Source organism: Camelus ferus, chromosome 17 (assembly GCF_009834535.1).
Source record: "Camelus ferus isolate YT-003-E chromosome 17, BCGSAC_Cfer_1.0, whole genome shotgun sequence".
Lineage (NCBI taxonomy): Eukaryota > Metazoa > Chordata > Mammalia > Artiodactyla > Camelidae > Camelus > Camelus ferus.
In genome coordinates this window covers 36,672,472-36,692,914 of record NC_045712.1, presented here as the reverse complement: position 1 = coordinate 36,692,914, position 20,443 = coordinate 36,672,472, and the positions used below count along the sequence as shown (strand labels likewise).

General features: G+C 49.0%; 1 protein-coding gene across 4 annotated transcripts in view; it reads left to right on the top strand.

The window, feature by feature from the left end:
* The window catches only part of TMEM40 (transmembrane protein 40), a 40,596-nt gene that overhangs the window by 2,637 nt on the left and 17,516 nt on the right, over positions 1 to 20,443 (top strand). Inside the window, exons 1-2 of one of the 4 annotated variants that reach the window (XM_032459014.1) lie at positions 9,435 to 9,645; positions 13,594 to 13,684. The exons of 2 other annotated variants lie outside the window; for them this stretch is intronic. The gene's annotated coding sequence lies outside the window, so the exon portion shown is untranslated. Of the gene's footprint in view, positions 1 to 9,434; positions 9,646 to 13,593; positions 13,685 to 20,443 lie in introns of those variants that run through there. One more of the 4 variants, XM_032459013.1, reaches the window with a different exon arrangement.

Here is a 20,443-nt window from a genome sequence, read left to right as displayed (position 1 = left end):
GATAGGAGTCAGTAAAGTGGGTACAGACACAAATAAAAAGATAACTGTTACACCCAATAGGCTGGCCACTATCAAAAAAGCATAAAATAACACATATCGGAAGGATGTAGAGAAATTGGAACCCTTGGTGCATTGTTGGTGGGAATGTAAAATGATAGAGCCAATGTGGAGAATAGTAAGGAAGTACCTCAAAAAATTAAAAATAGAACTACCACGTGATCCAGCAAGTCCACTTCTAAGTATATACCCAAAGGAATTGAAGCAGTTATTTGTACAGCACTGTTCATAGCAACATTATTCACAATAACTAAAACGTGGAAGCAACCCAAGTGTCCACCAACAGACAAATGAATAAGCAAAGTATGGTCTGTACATACAATGGAATATTATGCAGCATTAAAAAGGAAGGAAGTTTTGACACATGCTGCCATATGGATGAAACCTGAGGGCTTCATGCTAAGTGAAAGAAGCCAGTCACAAGAAGACAAATACTGCATGATTCCACTTATACAAGGTATTTAGAATAGTCACAGTTATAGGGACAGAAGGTAGAATGATGGTTGCATGGGCTGGGGGGAGTGGGGAACAAAGAGTTACTGTTTAATGGACACAGAATTTCAGGTTTGTAAGATGAAGAGTTATGGAGGTGATAGATGGATTTAATGCCACTGAACTGTACACTTGAAAATAGTTAAGGTGGTCAATTTTATGTTAGATTTTACCACGATAAAACAAAGCATTTTCTGTAATTCCATTTAATCTCCTCTTTTCTCTTATCACCATTATTCATTTTCCTTATCTCTATGCTATAATCACTCAATGCATTGTTAGTGTTACTGCTTCAACCAATGATTATCTTTTGATCAATGAAGAATAAGAAAAATAAGAGATTTACTTTTACTTACTCCTTCTTTTCCTTATGTAGATCTCAGATTCTGATCTATATAATCTTCCTTTTCCCTGAGGAACTTCTTTAAATATTTCTTACAGGGCAGATCTAGCAGTGAATTCTATCAGGTGTTGTTTGTATGAGAAAAATCTCTTTCTCCTTCACTTTTGAAGGATAATTTCTCTGGATATAGAATTCTAGGTTGGCGTTTCTTTTCTTTCAACACATCAGATATTTCACTCCTCTCTTTTTGCTAACGTGGTTTCTGACAGAAGTCCCCTGCAACTTTCATCACTGCTTCTCTATAGGTAATGTAGGTAATGTTTTCTTTTTTCTCTGGATTCTTTCAAGATTTTCTTTGTCTTTGATTTTCTGCAGTTTGAATGTGATATGCATATGTGTAGATTTTTGGCATTTATCCTAATCAGTATTCTCTGAGCTTCTTGGCTCTGTAGTTTGGGGTTTGTCATTAATTTGAAAAATTCTTGACCATCATTCCTTCAAATAGTTCTTGTATTAACTATATTTCCTTATTTTCTGTGTTCTTGATGCTTGGCATCTGGGGCCTCTCTGACTGGGGTGAGACTGCCCTTCCTAGGGTTAGCTGATTCCTAGAGCTAGCAAACATTTCACCCAGGAGTGCATCTTTTATATGCAAACCAATCAGTTCAGAGCCCAGACCCGCCAACTACCTCCTCTATTGGGCTCTCACCTCAAGGCCACTCTTCTCCTGCCCTCATCACCCAGGGCCAGGTACAGAACAATTCAGGACAGTTCCTGTGTCCCCTGCAGTCATTCAAACTAGTGAATCCTAAACCTGCTTAACTTGCTTCACCAGTTTTTTCCCTTGAAAACCATAGTAAAGTCTCCTGCCCATGTCTTCCTCCTGCTCCCTCTGCTTCCTGACGGACCCTGGTTCTTCTCCACGTGGCCCTCTGTGGTGCATGGCCTCTTTCTCTTGGGAACTGTGAGTGATGAACTTTTTTTTTTTTTTAATGGCAGTCATCTCCTGACCTCTTAGCCTCATCAGACCTGAATAATAATAAAACCTACATTTCAAAACAGTTCTTATGTTCCATTCTTTCTCCTGACATTTTAATCACACATGTGTCACACATAAAAATTGTTCCACATTTCTTGGATAATCTGCCCTGTATTTTTCCTCTTTGCATTTAAATCAGGGTAGTTTCTGTTGACCTATCCTCCAGCTCACTGATTCTTTCCTCAGCCGTGTCCAGTCTACTAATGAGTCCATCAATGGCTTCTTCATTTCTCTTACAATGTTTTTGATTTCTGGCATTTGTTTTTGGTTCATTCTTAGCGTTTCCATCTCTGCGCTTACATTACTCCTCTGTTCTTGTATGTTGTCTATTTTTTCCATTAGTGCCCTTAACATATTAATCATAGTTATTTTATTTTATTTATTTTTTAATATATTTTTATTGAAGTATAGTCAGTTTACAATGTTGTGTCAATTTCTGGTGTACAACACAATGCTTCAGTCATATAGGAACACACATATATATTCATTTTCATATTCTTTTTCATCATAGTTTATTACAAGACATTGAATATAGTTCCCTGTGCTATACAGTAGAAACTTGTTGTTTATAATCATAGTTATTTTAAATACCCTGTCTGATCATTCCAACATCTGTGCCATATCTGAATCCAGTCCTGACACTTGCTTTGTCTCAGAACTGTGTTTTTTCCCTTATCCTTTGCACGTGTTGTGATTTTTTTGTTGAAAGCTGAGCGTGTTGTTTTGGCTAATCAGAACTGAGCCTCTTGTGTGAGGATTTCTGTTGATCTGGCTGGGAGTTGGGCAGTGCTTAATGTTTCCTGTAGCTGTATGTGCCAGGGACCTCCTATTCTCCTGGAGTCCTTGTTTTTGTCTCCCCTGTTGACTTTTGGCTTCCCTATATTCTCCTCCTCACAGAGAATCTGTATCTTGCAACGCTTTCAACTGTAATCTACTATTATTACCCTGGACCCCTGTTGTTGTGTGGTAAGGTGTGAAAGAGGAGAAGCATTGTATAACCTTATGGTTAAATCTCAGTATTTGAGTGGGTCTGTATCCCTGGGCTGTGACACATGTATATTTCTTAGCTTTTTCCCCTACTTTAGGTGAGGCAGGAAGGCTGGAGGGAGCTGGAGGGGGAGAAATGCCCTTCCTCCAAGTGGAATAGAATTTGTAAAGACTTTTTCCCTAAAAGACAGGTTTTTGTTATGGAGAAAACTCTGGGTGTATTTTGCAGTGGTTACTCTTTGTGTCCCCTCCCACTAACTATGAGAACTTAGTGAGGTTCCTGGAGGTAAACCCCACACCTGCAAGGGGCAGGTGATTTCTCCATTTGACCTATGAAGAAGCTGAGACTCAAAGAGTTTAAGTGATTTGGCCGAGGCCACACAGCTAGAGCCAGGACTCAAACTGGGGTCTCCCAGCTCCCAGCTCAGGGCTGTTTATAAGGCTAAGCCACTTCTTTGTAGGATGGAGAAAGATGTCAGTGGCTTGGAGAAAACAAGGCTGAACTGTTGTTCTTCACATCATTTGGGAGTAACCGAGGCAGGCAGGTTGCTGGGAGAGGGCGGCAGACCCCTAGCCTATCGGGGGAGCCACAGATCAAAGTGATGAGTATTCCTGTCAGCACTTATCAAAGAGCCAGGCTGTTTGCAAGGCTCACTGGGGTGGAGAGGCATGCCGATCAGAGATGCGGTTAGGATGACTACTTTTGTGAGAAGACAGAGCTGAATCTGAGTCACCGTCTGGCTCTGTGACTTTGGGCAAGTGACTGTCCCTATGAGCCTTAGTTTTCACATCTGTAAAATGGAAACAGTAGCTCCCACCTCATGAGGTAAAACTCTTGGCAGAATACCTGGCAGGTGGCAAACCTACAGGGGGCAATCAATGTTAGTTGTTTTTATTATCATTACACCTTGCAGGGGAGACATGATGTACAAGGGTCAGGGGAAGGGCTGTGGGGACACAGAGGAGAGGGGTGGGCATGTGAGCCAGGCCGTGAGGAGCAGGTGTGTCCTCCTAGCAGAGAACCAGGCCGGTGTTCCAGACACACATGCTTGCATCCTCGCATCCTCCAGCTGCATCATCGGGTGCCCTGGGCCCGCCTGTCCCCACACCTACAGGACAGGTGTGTCCTATGACATCTGCCCCGGCTTGTGCTCGGTCCAGACGCCACTCACAGGGGAGTCACTTCCCAGAGCTCTTAGGAGAATTCCCAAGAACTCAACACTCACCAGTAAAAATACTGACAATTCAATTGGAAAATGAAAAACATGAGCAGACATTTCACCAGGGAGGGTGTATACTGACGGCAAATAAACACAAGAAAAGATGTCCAACGTCATTAGCCACTAGGGAAATGCATAATGAGACCTGTCAGGATGATTAAAATAAAAAACAGTGACAACACCAAATGCTGGTGAGGATATGGAGAAACTGGATTCTTCAGACGTTGCTGGTGGGAATGTAAAATGGCGCGGCCGCTCTGGGAAAGAGAGTGGCAAGTTTCTTAAGATACTAAACGTGCAGCAGCCCCGTACAACTTGGGACTTGTACTCACGGGCATTTATTCCCAGAGGAATAAAAATTTAATTCAAAAGCCTGCATATCAATGTTTATAGCAGCTTTGCTCATAATAATCAAGAACTGGAAACAAAAAGAAGCCCTCTGCTGGGTGAACCGTTAACCAACCGTGGCGTGCCGGCATCACTGAGTAGTGCTCAATAACAAAGCGGGAGCGGGGTGTGGCTCAGTGGTAAGCGCGCATGCGTAGTGTTCACAAGGTCCTGGGTTCAATCCCCAGTACTTCCATATTAAAAAAAAAAATATGAAAACCACAAAAGACAACTTGCACAGCATTGTAAACTAACTATACTTCAATTAAAAAAAATTTTTTTTAAAGAAAGGAAAGGAACAGGCTACTGATACACACAGCCTGGATGAATCTACAGAGAATTGTGCTGAGTGAAAAAAGCTAATCCCCAAAGGTTACAGCCTGTATGGTTCCCTTTATATCACATTCTTGAAATGACAAAATTATAGAACTAGAGATTAGCTGTTGCCAGGGGTCAGGGAGGGGAGGAGTGAGAAGGAGAGTGGGCATGGCTCTAACAAGGCAACAGGAGGGGTCCATGTGGTGGTGGAAACCGTCTGTATTATATTTAAGTCTTCAGGCTATTCTGAGTTAGTTTTTGTGTATGGTGTGAGGGAGTGTTCTAACTTCATTGATTTATATGCTGCTGTCCATGATCTGGTAGAATGTCTTGAATTTTATTTGCCAAAGGGTTCTTTCTGCTTTAAAAAGAATAGGAAGTTTGAAAGCCACTTAAATGGAGTCTGAATCCCTCATTTTACATTTGTCAGAATGAGATAGGGTTGACTTTTTCTCCACTCCCTCTTTATTTTTATTTTTTTAATTTAACTTTAGTCCTTGTTCTTTAGAGGAGACATCGGGACACTGGCATCTTGAGAGTCAGAGGGCTCTCAGGATTGCCGAGTCAAACGTCTGCCTTCAGCCATACAGGTTTTCATTACTCCCATTTTACAGTTGAAACAACTGAGGCCTGGAGGCTCAGAGTGAGTCAGGCTTAATTTAGATTTGGGAATATTTTAAACTCTGTCTCAAATTGCATCAGATCCACCCACTGTTTCTCAAAGAACATGGAGTTGCAAAGATTCCAGTCTAAGCCAGAGGCTACCTCTTCAAACATGGATTTAAATGATACATACAGAGGCTTCTCAACCAAGTTGGACTGGAGTTTCTTCCTGGAGGAGTGAAAAAAGTCCTGCCTTTGAAGTCAGAGAAACCTGGTTTCAGGTCCTGACTGGGCCACTGCCCTGTTACGTGACCTTGAGCCAATCATTCAGCCCTCTAATTCTCACTTTTCTCATCCGTGAAATGGGGATGATAGTCCCTGATTTAGAACATTCATTTAATAAATGTTTTAAGATGATTAAGACAGGCCCCGCCCTCACAGGCATGCATTTGGTGAGTAAGTAAAAACTCATGTCAACAGCCAGGCCCATAGTAGGTCTTTGCCCCTGCACGCACAGGGCGTCGTTCTCAGACCCAAGCAGTCACTGAGGATTTCCCACCAGCCTGAAGGATCCCAAGACCCTCATCACAAGATTGCCACCATGTAGTGAGGACTCACTGTGTCCAGACACTGCTCTGAGCACTTCATTCAAATAGTCTCTCCACAGATTGGGACAGCCGTCACCCCACTTTTATGGACGTGGAGACTGAGGCCAAGCTGCCAAACTTTTGTCTCCAGGGTTCACGTGCCTGCTGAGTCAGGCACCCCCCACACACAATCCCGTCTATTCTGGAATGCCGGGAAGCCGGATGCCACACTCAGCTGCTGAGCTGGGTCCCCCCGCCAGCCGGCTGTAGGCACGTGCCTACGGTATGGTGGGAAGTTGCCCCATGAATCACTCCCCCGCCTACACACACACACACACACACACACACACACACACACACACACACACACACACACACACACGGCAGTGAGGTCACCTCAGGATGGAGCTGAGCTGGGCCTCCCTTACGCCTCTGGCAGCTCTGTGATGGCCCTGCAGATCGGTCCTGCAGAGAAATGGGGGAAATGCCCTGAGGTTGTGCCTCCACCCTGTGCCAGGTTCACATACAACCAAGTGTTGTAGGAGGCAAGCTCTTACTTGCTCAGAGAGGGGAAGTACCCTAACCTGGGTCTAGAAGGTGGCAAACCCAAGGTAGTGCCTGGCCTGGTGAGCACCTACTATATGCCAGTCACTGAAACCTTTAAATAGTAAGAAGTATTATTTAGTCCAGTTATTCTTAAATGTTCTTAAATTATTTACTCAAAAAAGTAATAAGTAAACCTAATTACCTATCCTGCCCCCCAAAAAATTAAAATAAAAAGTAAGTAAAAAAATTTGTTTTTTAATTGAAAAAAAAATCACCAAGGGGTACCCGAGAATTTGCATTTCTAAAATGTTTCCAGGTGATGCTGATGCTGCCAGTCCAGGGACCACATTTTGGGAATAACTAATTAGTTCCACTTCCTTTCCCTTGCTTAATAGTGGCCCTCACGTTTCTTCTTACATACCTCCAGGGATGGAAGGCTCACTGCCTATTCTGCCAACATGTTTCATTTCTAGAGTTTTTTAAAAAATATTTTTAAAGAGTGATTTATTTATTTATTTATTCAGGGTTTTTTTTTTTTGGTGGGGGGTAATTAGGTTTCTTTATTTTTAGAGGAGGTACTGGGCATTGAACCCAGGACCTCGTGCATACTAAGCATGCAGTGTACAACTTGAGCTATACCCTCCCCCAATTTCTAGTTAGTTTTTACCGTGAAGATGTAAATTCTTCACGTGTGCTTGTGTGAAGATGAAAACTGACTCTCTCAGCTCTCCTCTGTGGCTCATTCTTTCTGCTTCTGGATTCCATGATCTCATCAGAAAGGAGAAATTGGAGGGGAGAGGAAACTCACCTGCACAGGCCAGAGCCACCGAGCTCTATCCATTCCACCCTCTAAGTCAGCGATGTCCAATAGAAATATATTGTGAACTCTGTGGACAACATTTTTAACGTTTTCTGGTAGTTTCATTAAAAATAGCAAAAAGAAGCAGGCGAAACTAATTTGAATAATATACTTTAACCCAACGTATTCAAATATTATCTTTTTAACAGGTGATCAATACAAAAATTATTAATGAGCTATTGTATATTCTTTTTTTTGTACCAGGACCTGGAAATCCAGTGTGTATATCACACCAGCAGTACATCTCAGTTCTGACAGCCACATTTCAAGGGCTCCATAGCCACATGTGGCTGGTGGCCACCGTTTTGGACAGTGAAGTGAATCTGTCCCTAGTCCTCAGTCCCCTGCCTTGGGTTGTGTCCACCAGGACGCCTGCCCCTCACATCCTGCCCACCAATCCACGATACAGCAGCCAAATCACTGTCTGAAACGCAGATTTGACCGTGTCCCCACCACTCTCAGCATAACATCCAGCCTCCTTGGTCTGGCTTCTGAGGCCTCTCTGGCTTTCCCTTCTCCTCGCTCCAGCCCCCACGCCGCCCACTCCCCCACTGTGCTGAATTGTTCGTGGATCCTAAACACAGGAGTGCCTCTCACCTCTAAGCCTCTGCATACTTGGTTCCCTCTGCCTAGAAGGCCCTTGGGATGCTTCTTGGGCTACCCTTTCAGGTCACTCATTCACTCAACAAAGTTTATAGAACACCTACTATGTGTCAGACACTGTCCCAGATCCTAGAGCAAACAAGTATATAACAAGGAAATGTGCATAACAAGAAAATAAATAGTGTCAGATGACGAGCAATAAAGAGGGACGAGGAGAGGTGGTGCTGGCGGTTACTACTGTATGCACGGTGGTCAGGGAAGGCTGCTTAGAGAATGACATCTGAATGGAGAGATGTGAAGAAGTGAGGGAAGGAGCCAGGTGGCTGTCTGGGGAAAAGCATTCTAGGTAGAGGGAACAGCCAGTGCAAAGGCCCTGAGGAGGGAGCCTAACTGGAATGTTTGGGGCACATTCCAGGGTAGCTGGGGCAGTGAGAGAGGAAGTTGTAAGGATTAAGGTCAGAGAGAGCAAAGAGTGAGTGGCAGACCATGCAGGGCTGTGTAAGAACGTGGGTTTTATCCTGAATGAGATGGGAGCCCTGGGAGTGTGCTGGGCGGTGCAGGGACAGGAGCTGACTTGAGTTTTAACCAGATCCCTCTGGTTGCCATGATGAGAACAGACACTGGGTGGAGGGCAGGAACATAGAGACCAGGGTGGTGGCCAAGGAGATGGAGAGGAGGCTGGATTCAGAATATGTTGAAGCCATTCAGGGTCAACAGGCTTTTCCAGGTGGATCAGAAACAGAGTATGAGAGAGCAGAGTCAAGGATGACTCCGAGCATGAGTCTGAAGCTTGGCTGACTCCTCTTCCAGGAAGCCCTCCAGGGAACCCACAGCTCCCTGGGCCATGCCCTTATGGGGGCTATCATTGCCTGTCACCCTCGGGGTGCTTCCCGGGGCAGTGTAGGACTTGCTTCCAGAGTGTTTGAGAGGTGAGTGAGAGACAGAGGCTGGCTGAGATGGGGTTACTCCTGGCCTCAGCTTTAAGAGGTCAGTCCCCATCCCCCACCCCTTGGGCTCCATGTTCCCCTTGGCACAAAGCAATGGATGTGCTAGCCCTTGCCCAGTTTCCTCCCCAGGAGAGGGCACTGCCAGTGCCATCCCCAGGAGTCCCCCAGCCCACCCCAGCCCTGGGCCTCTTTTGCTGCCGGCCCAATCTCACTCCTCCAGGGAGCATCAGGTTGACCCACATGGCTGGGCCCTGAGTCAGCCTCACCCCTGGGGGCAGGGGGGACCAGGGACACCCCACCTCATCCCTGCCCAGAGCTGGGCACAGCGGGGGTGGTGCAGCCGCCCCCACACCACTGAAGTCAGAGGGCATGACTAGGGCCCAGGGGCGGGTCTGGGGGTGCAGCCGCCCCATCTGCCGCTCCTGGCACATGGAGGGGAAGAGTCAAGTCAGACAGGAAGGCCTGGGGCTGATAGCACCGGCAGGAAGGAATGCCACCGGCTGAGCCAGCGCGGGGCCCGGGCGACGTCACACCCCACCCCTGCCTGTCACGGGGGCGCGGCCTGGCCTCCCTCCCTCTTCCCCTGCCCAGCAAGCATCAGGCATCACACAGTCCACACACGGCTCACCTCCAGCCCACACAGGCCTCGGGACACAGGTAAGCGACAAGGAGTGTGTGCGGGGCGAGGTGGGGGTTAATTTTTAAGAAAACTGGGGAGAAGCAGGCTCTTCAACAGGCCTGATGTTTTGTGGTTCCCATTGATCCTGGATTTGAGTCGCAGCTCTTTGGTTTCCCAGGCCAGGGAGCACCTCCGTCTCAGTCTCTGTAAAATGGGGGGAGTGACATTCACCCCCCTGGGTTGTTGTGAGGCTCCAGCCACCCACACCTGGCCGCAGCAGGTGACCAGCTCTGGGTCTGTCGCTGACTTGCTGTGGGACCTTCAGAAAACGCTGTGACCTCAGCTTCCCCATTTGTGAAACGGAAGCTCCAACTGGATCTCCAAGACTTCTCCCACTCCGCCCTCGTGGGACTGACAGCTTCGGAGGGTGTTTCCCACAAACATCCCGGCCTCTGTGCCTTGACCAGCGAGGGAAGGCAGCCGCCCTCTTGTCCCCAAGAAGCCACCCTGGTCCTCCAGCCGGCCTGGTAGACGCTGTTATCTCCTTGGCCTTGGGTTCAAAGGCATCTTTGGGGAAAAAGTGCTGAGCAGAGAGCTACGGGAGGGGGGAGCCCTGCTGCTGTTGAAGGCTTACTGGAAGGTGCCGCCCAGAGGGGCCCTCAGCCACCCCAGTCCCCCAGGCAGTCATCCTGAGTCTGGAGGGGCCACTTCTGCTCAGAGCGTCCCTGCCTCTCCTCAGAGGCAGCCTTCAGGCGAGGAGCCTATCCATTTTCCTTTTGTGGGGGATGAGAAAGATTATGGTGATGTCCTATCATTTTGATCTGTTTTGTTTAGAAACGGACAAAATAGTCAAGTCAGGAGTGTGTGTTTGCCCTGTTTGAGGGCCAAACCAAGCAGATCTATAATAATGAGACCCCCTCCTTTCTCTGGAATTCCCAGAACTGGGGCTGGGGCGGTGCTCTGAAACACTAGGGTCCCTGTGCCTGGGAATCTGCACCAGGCCACCTTCTTAGAGAGACGTCTCCCACACGCTGGCCACACACCAGGGACCCCGCAGGGCATCGCCCCGACCGAGGCCTTATTTCACTTTCACAAAAGCCCTGTGGGGGAAGTCCTCTTTTAAAAAAAAAAACTATACTGAGATACCATTCCCATGCCACAAAATTCACCCTTTTAAAGTTTACAAGCCAGTGGTTTTCAGTATATTCACCAACTTGTGCAGCCATCACCACCATCTAACTTAGAACATTTTTATCCTCCCCAAATACACCCTGTTCCCTTCAGCAGTCACTCCCCATTCCCCTTCCCCCTGGCAATCGCTCGTCTACTTTCTGTCTCTTTGGATCTGCTTACTCTGGACATTTTCTGTAAATGGAGTCCCACAATAGGGGATCTCTTCTGACTGGCTTCTTTCACTTAGCATAATGTTTTCAAGGGTTATGCGTGTTTTAGCGTGTCAGCACTCCGTCCTCGTTACGGCTGAGTCACATTGCAGTGTATGATTCTGTCCCATTCAGCAGTTGGTGGACACTTGGGTAGTTTCCACTTTTGGGCTGTTGTGCATGATCCTGCTGTGAACACTGACGTCCAGGTCTGTGTGTGGGCGCAGGCCGTCGGTTCTCTTGGCTGTAATACCGAGGGCTTGCTGGGTCTTAGGGTGAATCTATGTCTCACAATTTGGGGAATCGTCAAACTTTTCTGAAGTGACCGCACCGTCTCATATTCCCACGGGCGGTATGTGAAGGCTCCACATTTTCCACATCCTCTCCAGAACTTGTTACTGTCTGTGTTCCTATTTTAGCCATCCTAGCGGGCGTGAAGTGGCATCTCGCGGTGGTTTTGATCTGCGTGTCCCTAGTGGCTGATGATGCTGAATCCTCTTCCATTGGCTATTGACCATTTGTAGATCTTCTTTAGAGAAATGTCTGTTGACACCCTTGACCATGTAGGAATTGGGTTACTCGTCATGCTATCGTTGAGTTGTTGGCGTGCCCATTCCAGGGGAGGATTCTGAGATGCCAAGAGTGGCCGGGATTTCAGTGATCTCACTGAAGTCAGTGATGGGAGAGGTGGGAACTGAACCCAGGTCTGTCTGACGTTCAAGAACCAACAAGCTCTTTCTCTTGCACTGGATGCCTAATTTCTGTTTTTTTTTTTTTTTTGCTGTTGCCAGTTCTGTGCGTGAGAGAGAGAGAGAAAATGTGAGAGACTGAGGGGGAAAGATGGGAAAGAGAGAGGAGACAGACAGGGAGGCAGAGAAGCTGAGAGGCACTGGGATGAGAGGATGAGAAAGAGGAGGCAGGACCAGCTCTGGCTGTTTAACTAGACACCTACCTGGGGGGGGTCGGAGCCAAGGAAAACATTTTCAGAGTTTTTGGCTTCTTCCCATTAATCTTTAAACACGTTGGGGACCTCAAAAAAAGTTTATTGGGGAGCAAACTCCCCCCTAGTTTTAATTTGTCCCTAAATCTGAAACAAGTCTGATTAGACCCCAGAACCTAAACAGGGAAGAGCATCCCCTAGTGTCTAGCAGGGTCTGAGGATCCGGAGCAGGGATCCTCACACATTTTCTTTTTAATGTGGATCCTGGGACCTCATGCATGCTAAGCATGTGCTCCGCCACTGAGCTGTCCCCTCCCTCTGCTTGTCACGCTTCTTAATGGTGCACTCGTCAGAAAAATATCTAGGTATCCCCAACAGATTGATTGATCGATGGATTTAGAAATTACATACAGGCACTGTGACCGTCAGCTAATGTCTCAAGGCCCAATGTACACGTGAATTTCATCACTGACAATAGTGCATTGAAGTCCACCTTTCAGGGAGTCTCCTCTTTTTTCTGTTAGCCATAGTATGTGTGCGAGATCCCGTTCATTACTGTTTTCAACGTGGTGACGGGGCTGACGCGGGCCTAGGAGCGGCGGCGGGCCTGCTCCGCACTTTTCCTGTCGCTGGCTTGTGCTTTCGTGATTAGCGTTATCTCCATCCGCCGTTTCTCGGCAGGGACTCTTTGAAGCCACTCGTCCACACCAGGGGCCGATTCAGTTAAAGTTGTATTATTTGATCCTCAAATCCACCTAACACGCCACCGGGAAGCCGCAACATATGACGATAGGCTGAACTGTAGAGGAGCGGAAGATGTGGCTGTATCGTGGGCCCCCATTGACCTCTGGGGCCCCCACTTAGTGGCTACGGTGCTGGGGGTCTGACATATGCCCAACGGTGCACATCAGGGTTGAACTATATACTGTTAACTATTTTTAGCTCAAAGTTAAATAGAAATAGATGAACCAGTATTTTCCTTCTGTACTTTGGAGATTGTTATTTGAGAGACTAATAGATTCTGCGCTAAGGACTTCTAAGGTGCTCGTGACCACCCAAAGCAGCTGTCACTTTTGAAAAATCCTTTTGTATATTGAGCTGGCATCTGCCCTGGTGACTCCCCAAGGTCCTGACCCCTCCCTCTGAGCCCACAGCCCCACCTGGTCCCCCTGCCCTGGAGGAGCCCTGCAGAGACGTGGGGACGGTAACCAGGTCTGTTCATGCAGTGCTCATCCTAGGCTGAGCGCCCTGCTCCTCCAGCCACTTCTCTTGGGTGTGGTCTCCACCCTCACCAAACACACATCTTCAGTTTGTCCAGATTCTGTTCTCTTCAGGACCCAGGATTGAGCCTAGAATAGGAGATGGTAAGATATAGGTCACCTTCCTCACTGTAGACTCTGTGCTCCTGTTAACGTGACCCAAGGCTGTGTTAGCTTTGCTTTGAGGCTTTATCACCTGTGGGCTCATAATGGACTTTAATAAACATTGGCTGTGCACCTCCTATCTGCTAGATGCCAAGTTAGGCGCTTGTGTTACCATTTACTTATCTTTCTGAGCATGTTTTAAAAATCCCAGATCTTTCTGTATAAACAGCCTCCAAGCTGGGCCCACCCATCCTCTTTCTGCACAGACTTGATTTTGGCTCTTTTACCTTCTCATTTCAGCCTAGGTGCCATCCCCACTCCTCAGGGGCAACCCCCAGCCCTGGCTGCATCCTTGGATGTGCTGTGGCCACAGGGTTCATCCAGGTTCATCGTAAGTCCCTCTAGCTTGTGGGCAGCTGGCTGGGCAGGTTGAGTTGTTGTCCTACCATTAAACTGCCTGGTTGGACAAATGGCCAAGGAGGTGGAAACGTGGCATCTTCCTTCTTTCCCTCTGCAAGGTTTCCCTGGCGCTTGGCCTTCAGCTTTAGATCTGAGTCTGTATCCCTGCTGTGTGGCCTGTGGGCAGATCCCTTTCCCTTTCTGGGCCTCAGCTTTGATCTCCTGGCTGCCAAGCTTGGGGAAAGTGAGGGAGGGCCCAGCCTGGGGAGCTGGGAGGTGGGGGTGAGCCTGGGGTAGGAAGGGGGAGGGAGCTGAGGAAGAGAAGAGGTGTGAGCTATCAGAGGATCATAAAGAGAAGGGGGCGGGTGCCGAGATTTGGCTGGTCTAACTTTATTTCTCTAAGCTCTTAAATACAGCACTTTATGGCTCTGTGTGTGTGTGTGTGTGTGTGTGTGTGTGTGTGTGTGTGGTGATATGGAAGGTAATTAGGTTTGTTTGTTTGTTTGTTATTTTTTATTTTAATGGCGGTGCTGGGGACTGAACCCAGGGCCTGGTGCTTGCTAAGCACACGCTCTACTACTGAGCTAAACCCTCCGCCCCTGACAATGGCTTCTTTTTATGAAGCACTTTCTCTCAGCCAGAGGGTAGAACATAGCAGAGAGCAAGAAAAACATGATTCCTCTTCCCAGGGAGCCGAGAATCGAAATCCTTTTTATCTCAATCCTCACAGCGGCCCTGCAAGATGGTGACACTATCCCTGTTTCGCAGGCAGGGAAACTGAGGCTCAGAATGAGTGGTATAAAGGGCTTTGCCCAAAGTCATGGGTCTGGGAAGTCAAGTGATGCAGCACAACTGTCCAGAGTAGGCAGCGAGAGTGCTCAGGCCTGGGTTCCAGGGCGGAAAGGCTGACCCCGGGCACATCAGGGATTGAAGCAGATGGCATTTCTCAAAGTTGGGCCAAAAGACACTGAACCTCATTCTGGGGGAAGGAACTGTGCTCTTGTGTAGTTTTGGGAAGGATTGGATTAATTAGAGTGAAAGAACTTTCTCTCGTGCAGGCCTTCTCAGAGCCTTTAATATACGATTGCACCTTTTGCAGTTCCAGGAGGGGGACCTCTGGAAAGCAGTGCTGCCCAAACTTCCTTCAACACAAAATCCATTTTTTCTTGGAGCATTTCAAGGGCCCCACAAGATACTATGTGTATCTTACTGTTAGAACATGCTGTCCTGGGCCTTCTCGCCAGTCACATCAACCCTGAGTGCCCTTGCTGATTGAGTAGATGACCCCTGAAGGCTTTAATAGGAGTCGAGCATTAGTATCCTAGCACATCAGAGCTGGAAGAACCTTGTAGGGTGCAGCCCAGCTGCTGTGAATTGGGAAACTGAAACCCAGGGCAATCCAGGGTTTGGAGGAGGGAGGCAGAGGTAGACAAACCTGTTGGGAGACTGTTGTAACACTCGGGGGAGAGGTTCTGGTGGTCTGAGTGGACCACACTCTGCTATGCATGTAGTGTCTTTCTCAACAATACAGATTTCCCTGAGCCACACCTGAACCCTAACCTTGCTCCTTACACCAGATGCTCTGGGTCGTCCTGGGCACCTGCACTGCCAGCACTGCTCCCAGGGAAATCTGACCATTAGCCAAATTTGGGAGACACTGAGCGTGGGAAAGGGAGGGGAAACTCTCATTTATTAGGTGCCAGTATTCTAGGCTTGTCACGGGCATGATATCCTTTAATCCCCATGACACTCTAGGGGATAGATGTTAATACCCCATTTTATAGAAGCTGAAAGGAGCCAGGCAGCAAAGAGACAAGGACAAGAACACAGCGAGGACCAGCTCCAAAGCCCTCCCTCCCCTTACAGTCTTTTTTGGGAGGGAGGCAGTGGGAGTAGAGAAACCGGGTTCTCTTGAAGGGAAAATGGGACAGGCTTGGGCTTTGGCTGGCTGGGGACAGAGGAGCCGCGTCATCCTTCCTGCCTTTGGAGCTCAGGAGACCAAGGAGCATGGTGGAGTCAGAGAGGGAACCTGATTTAGGAAGGAAGACATTCAGCATCTGCAGGGCTCCAGGCTGTGGCAGGCACTGGGGTTGAGAGACTGGTAGCAGAGAAATAGCCCACCAGATGTCTGTGTCCTAATCTGGAAACTGTGACTGAGGTTAAATGGAGGAGGGGAGCGAAGCTTGAAGATGGAATTAAGGTTGCTCGTCCGCTGACCTTAACATAGGGGATGATCCCAGATGATCCCGATGATCTGGATGGGCTCAGTGTAATCACGAGGGTCATTAAATGTGGGAGAGGGAAGCGGAAGAGGTTAGAACGGTGCAATGTGAGGACGTGACCTGACGTTGCTGGCTTTGAAAATGCTTCTTGCAGGGACTGCAAGCCAAGGAATGCGGGATGGCCTCTAGAAGCTGGAACAAAGTAAGGAAATGAAGGAGTGGAGGAGGGGGTAGAGGGCAGGAGAAAAAGCAGCAGCAATGAACAAGGGTTCCCCTAGAGCCTCCAGAAAGGGAGGCAACCCTGCTGACATCTGGATTTTAGCCCGGTGAACTAGGGTTGGACTTCTAACCTACAGAACCCTGAGATACTAAATGTGTGTTGTTTTAAGCCACTGTTAGTGGGAGTTTGTTCCAGAAGCAATAGAAAACCAGTGAGGAGCTGAACTAGCTCTGAGATGGTCTCTGTCCTCAGCAAGTGTACAGATGTCTAGGGTAAGATCGTCAGGACGGCTGGCTCGGGCGGTTACGGCGCTGGGGGAGGAAGGGCCGGCGGGCGCTGTGGAAACCCGGGAGGCCCCCAGCCCAGCCTGGAGTTGACACACAGCACCTCGTAGAGGCCGGGGGCCCGTCTCGCCCCGGGGCCTGGAGTGAAACCCGTGGACCCCTGGCCTACCCGGCGAGCCCTGCTTTGCTCTGCCCAGACTCTCAGAGCCCTCCTCACACTTTCAGCTCGACTGAAATGCTTTGGTTGCAAGTAACAGAAACCACCACAGGCGACCAGGAGAGGATTTTCTAGGGAGCTTATGGGGGTCTCGCAGAACAGAGGGAACTTGTGAGGAAGCAGACTGCAGAGAAGGTGGTGGCCAGGAGCGGAAACAAGAGGACAGCCCCTTCGGGGCTCTGTCTCAGGGCAGACCGGCCCCGGCTGGTGGACGGCTCTGTCACTCACGTCACAGCCAGATTCCCGGAGGGAGAGGCTGGGTAGCGGCAGCCGCCCTACAGAATTCCCGTGTGCTTGTGCTGGAGCTGCACCTGCCTGGCCAGATACGCGCGAAATTAGGGTGCCTGCTTGTTTGGGGCGGCTTGAGAACCTGCAGCAGATTTTGGAGGGCTCTGACTTGCCCCCCCCCCACTGCTGTAATCACCAGAAGAAGGGGCTTTGATGCCCGGTGGTCAAAACAGTAGGCGTCCACCCTTCTGTCACCTCTGCTCCCCTCCCAGCTGCTGCTTCTGCTCCCAGTGCCCCCCCTCCCATTTCCTGCCCTGGGTTTGTTTAGCTGAGCTGGCCCTGCCTTTGTGGCCCCCAGACACACTGTTACCCGTCCACCTATAGGAAAAGTTGGCCATGAGCCATGCACCCAAGGCCCAGGCTGATTCCCCAACGTCACGGGGTTCCTGCCCCTTCCCCTGCCTGCCGCCACCCACCCCCAGCTAAGCCTTCATCCAACTTTGGCCACCTGTTGAAATCCGCTGCAGTCTTAGCCAGCCCCCTCCTCCCAGGTAGGACACCCAGAAAGATACGCAGCCCCTGAAACAAGAGACAGGGTTCTGGAGCCAGCCTCGCCCCTGAATCACTGCATGACCTCGTGCAAGTTCCTCTCCATTTCTCAGTCGCCCTGTCTGTAAAATAGGGCACCGGTCCCCACCTGCTTCCTGCCTAGTTTGCTTGAGGATCGAGTGAGCTGGGCAGGGGAAGCACTGTGAGGCTGTGATGGCTCCGTGTCCCCTAACATCCCTCCCACCCTGGGCCCAAGCCCTTGTAATGGCAGGAGCTTAGGAAATCTGGGTTGAACGGAAGTGGAAATCCAGTTTAGCAGAACCTGTGGGTACAGCGGCCCCAGCACCACCGGTGACTCAGCAGGGCTGGGCTTTTTGGAGAAAAGTGCCCGAAAGTCAGACATTGCATTTCCTGGTAGGATCAGCCTCAGATGTGGGGCCACCTGAAAGAGGGGGGCCTATGGGCCTATAACCAGGGCCAGGGAATGGGGGTTCTCTGTTGGGGCAGGGATTGGATTCAAGTCTGTCTGTAAGCTGGGAGACCTTGGACAAGTCCCTCGGTCTCTGTGAACCTCAGTTTCTTCCTGTGTAAAATAAAACTTGCATGCATGAAATAAGATGGGGGGACGTGCCATGTTCTCTTTCCTCTTTCTTCTTTCTTCACTTCTCCTTGTCTCAACTCCTCGTGGTCCATCTTGGCTCAAAGGAGGTCACATGCTGTGAACTTAGACTTTCAGAAGCCCCTTGCAGCAATCCCTCTGCCGGTGCCTGATGTCCCACCACTCACGCTGTCCTCTTGTGTTCAGCATCACCCTGCACACTGATGTTAGAGTTTTTAATTTTTACACATCTATCCTTTCTCATCGTGGAAATACGGGTGGAGGAGCCATGGGGTGAGGACGCTAAGGGGAGAAACAGGGCTATCTCAGGTCTTCCCTCTGTGATAGTCCCATTCTCCCCTCCTGATGGATCAGTGTGCTGAAGAATTGCTCCAGGAAGTTCCCTTGGCTCTGAGGACACCGCTCAGGGCTCCCAGAGGCTAAATAGAAGCCAAGTCAGCATCATTTGCATAACACTCTGATGACTGTTAGTGGCTTCTTTCCGGGTACTAATGACAGAGGCTTGGGAAGAGATACCAGCATCCACATGGAACGAGCAGCCACCCTTGCTCAACCACTTACTAGCTCCATGGACCTGGGCAAGTTTCTTAGCCTCTTTGTGCCTCAATGTTCTTACCTATAAAATGGGCACAATCACAGGGAGCCCCGATAGAGTTGTGATGAGGAACACACGAGATAACACGTGTAATGTGCTCGGATCCCTGCCTGGCAGATAGTATGCATTTATTTGTTATTGTCATCATCATCAGTGTCATCATTTTTGCTTTATGAATCAGCCCTAGGCCCTACACTGGATGGGTTCATGATCTGGTGGAGGAGACTTACCCTGGGTGTGTCAGACCCTCTGCCAGGCCCTGAGCAGAGATCTGAAGGTGAAGAGAAACGGTGGCCCTGGGAGCTGTGTAAGAAGGCACCTACCTGAGAAGGAAGAATCTGGAACAAGGCAGAGCTGACTAAGGCTCAGGAGAGCAATGTGCTGGGACAAGGCAGGGGCATCCTCTGGGACTCCCCCAAATTCCATTCTTCTTACAGTTGCTTCCTACCAACTGTTTCCCACGTGGGCCAAGGCCCCTTGCCTCTCTGCCTTTGCACACTGTCCTGTCTGGCCCTTCTAAACTCACCCCCAGCATTCCCTCCTTCAGGAACTTCCCTGACTGACCCTGGTCTGATTTGGGCCCTGGGCTCCTACAGTCCCCCTTGTCTACCGTGAAATTCCTTGAGGAAAGGCTGCATCTTGTTCACTGCGGTGTCCTCAGTGCTAGCACACAGTAGGTGGCCAATTAACGTATGAACATAGGAGGAATGGTTCATCAGTCAGAACTGTGTTAAGCTACAAATGTGAAAATCCGACTATAGTGGCTTAAACAAAATGAGGTTTATGTTTTTCAAGGAACAGGAAAGCAGGCAGCTGCTGTCAAGAGCTCAGGCAACTCAATGTCTTTGCCTTTGCTTTGGCTTTTCCTCATGGTCACAAGATGGCCACTGTAGCTCCTGACATCACATTCATGTTCAAGGAAGAAAGGAGAGGCAAGACAGCACCAGCACTGTTGGCCTCTTTTGTCAGGAGAAGCAAACCCTTGCCAGGACCATAGCCAACTTCTACTCACTTTTCTTTGGCCAAAACTGGGTTACATGGCCACCCTCAGCTACAAGAGAGGCTGGGAAAACAAGTATCTAATTGAGCTGGAAGAACAAAACTGCAGCTTTATTAGCAAGAAAGAAGCCAGGGGTGATAGGGGGGGAAGGATTAAGGCGTTCAGGGGAAGGAGGGCGGGTACTGGTTAGACAGCCAGCATAGGGCTTCATGACGGAGGTGGTGTTTGCGCTGTGCCTGGAAAGTCATGCAATTTTGACAACAGGGAAGAATGGCCTAGATCTGGAGGCCTGAAAATGCTGAGTGTGACCGGGGCTGCCATGTGACCAAGACGGCTAGAGCAGGAAAGAGGTAGGACCAGCTCGGCCAACTATTGATGTGTTTGACAACAGCCTAGCGGCTCTTTATGCCTCATGGCTCTAGATCTCTTCCTCCGCTCCCTGAAATTTCGCCCTTAAAGATGATCTCAGTCAGTGAGCATGCCCTGGACACCTGCTACGTACAGAGTCTTTTTCAAAATACAGATATGCCCTGGTAGCTTGTGGTCGTCGGTCATTCATACCTGGATATCCGTCCATTTTATTGGCTAGTGACCTCCTAAAGCTTAGCTGAATTCTGCTCTGAAAAATGGGGATTTTTATTCTAGAAAGGCGTAATGGGGCCTGGAGCCTGGGGCCCAGGAGATGGGGGTGGAGACTGCGTGTCCAAGGGGAGTAGGTCTGTAGAAGAAGGAACTCTTGCCCACTGAGCCCTGCTACGGGCAGGCGCTGGCCATCTTTCTTTTCTAAAGTGCCACCATCACCAGTTCACAGCTGAGG